At 67.3% G+C, this 1,689-nt stretch overlaps 1 protein-coding gene across 1 annotated transcript in view; it reads left to right on the top strand.

Moving 5' to 3' along the window:
* Window positions 1-1,689, top strand: part of TMOD1 (tropomodulin 1) — a 91,488-nt gene continuing 89,799 nt past the window's right edge. The window contains exon 1 of the mRNA XM_017527855.2: window positions 1-162. The gene's annotated coding sequence lies outside the window, so the exon portion shown is untranslated. The remainder of the gene's footprint in view (window positions 163-1,689) is intronic.

The following is a 1,689-nucleotide window of genomic DNA, read 5'->3' as shown; positions in this document are numbered from 1 at the left end:
CGCCCGCCCGTCGGCCGGGAGCTCGTCCAGCCCAGCGCTGCGCTCGCCCGCCCGCCGCCCGCCGGAGCACCGCGGCCGCCGCCCGCGTCCATCTGCCCGCCGCCCGCGACCGTCCAGCCGCCCGCGCCTTCGCCCGCGCCGGCCCCGCCGCTCTGCCTCCGGGTAAGTCCCCACCCCGCCTGGGGTCCCCCTTGCGCTCGCGGGGCTCCCTGCCCCCGCGCCGGGGCCTCAGCCATATCTGGGCAAAATATTCAGCTGTCGCCGCCGCCGCCAAGAGGGACTGAGCGTGGCTCCCTCTATAAATAGCTGCCGCCTCTTGTTGCCTCTGGGGCTGGGTAGCCCGGGTCTCGGGGTCCCGAGCCCGGCGCTCGCGTCTCCGCCTCCCCACGCGCGCAGCCCTGGCCAGGGCGCCCTCCTCTCGGGACCTCCGCGTCGCGTCTGTAAACGCGAGAAGGAGTGGCGCCTGGGGCCGGGGTCCTGGTGGAGGGGCGCCCCGGCCGCCCGCGGGACTCCAGCGCGGCCGGGCTCTGCGCCCGCGGGGCGCTCTGCTGGGTACAGGTGCCCGCCCGAGCTGGGCGCGGGGGCGCAGACTTCTCTCCGCCGGCAAGAGTCTGGGGGTGGGAGTGGGGGTCTAAGGGCTCGACTGGACGTGGAGCCCAGGTTCGTGCTGAGAGTGTTTAGGGCAGGAAAAGTTTCCCAAATTGCGAGAGACAAGGTTTCAAGCACCAGGACACGCGCTACGCGGCCAGGTGGAACTGGAAAGGGCTCGGAGGTGGGAGCCCCAGGTTGTTGCCAGCTCTCAGCATGGCCTTGGAAGCCCCCTCTTGTTTCTGGTTCTCGGTTTCCCATTTGTAGGGGTGAGGTTTGGTAGCCGCGATGGAGCTGGGAACCCCGGCCGTGAGAACTGCAGGGCACGCTCTTGAACGCCTGCGCTCCCCCCACCTGTTCACCCGCTCCGGGCTTGCGATGCTGGGGTCCCAGACGCTCACATCCGCACAGGCTGCGAAAATCGGAGACTGGCTGCCCCCGTAGCGATCGTATCCCGGGACCCACTAAGGCCCTCGGATACCCTGAGCCGTACACTCCTAGGAAATGAACTTTCGGGGGTGCCTATGGGCATCTCTCGGCTGCGTAGCCGGCATTGCTTTGGCAAAGCAGCCTGTGACCCCCACAGCTTCAGATGCCATGAGCTGGGCAGGGGTAGGTGGTCCAGTCCAGCCACAGTTTCCACACTGTTGATGCGCCCTTCAACCTACGCAGCGCGGCCTCCTCCTACACCCCTCACCCACCGCGGCTATTATGGACCCTGCCTCAGGCCCTCGCCTTACGCCCCCAGACTGTCTGAGACAACATGGCCTAAGCTCCTCTGACTGAATCGCAGAACCAGACCCTGAATCCAGGTGCTGGGCCCTCAGCGGGAGCACCCCTACGGCCCCCACCCCGTCTTTCCCCCAGAGGTGACTGCCATGTTGTGCTCCGTGCAGGGCCGCAGAGACCCCTGCTCAGGGTCACACGGGGCCGGTCACGCCAGAAGGTCTGCAGTCTCTCAGCCTTTTCCATCTCTTTCTGGACCCTTCCCTCTGCTCAGGCAGGTCCGGGAGCTCTGGGAGCGCCTGATCAATGCCCCCTCTTCTTTAATCTGCTGTTCAGGACTTTCTCTTGTCTGGACAACAGCGCCCTCGTGCCGAA

The sequence above is a fragment of the Cebus imitator genome, unplaced genomic scaffold, assembly GCF_001604975.1.
Source record: "Cebus imitator isolate Cc_AM_T3 unplaced genomic scaffold, Cebus_imitator-1.0 Scaffold51, whole genome shotgun sequence".
NCBI lineage: Eukaryota > Metazoa > Chordata > Mammalia > Primates > Cebidae > Cebus > Cebus imitator.
This window is presented reverse-complemented; position numbering and strand designations above follow the sequence as displayed.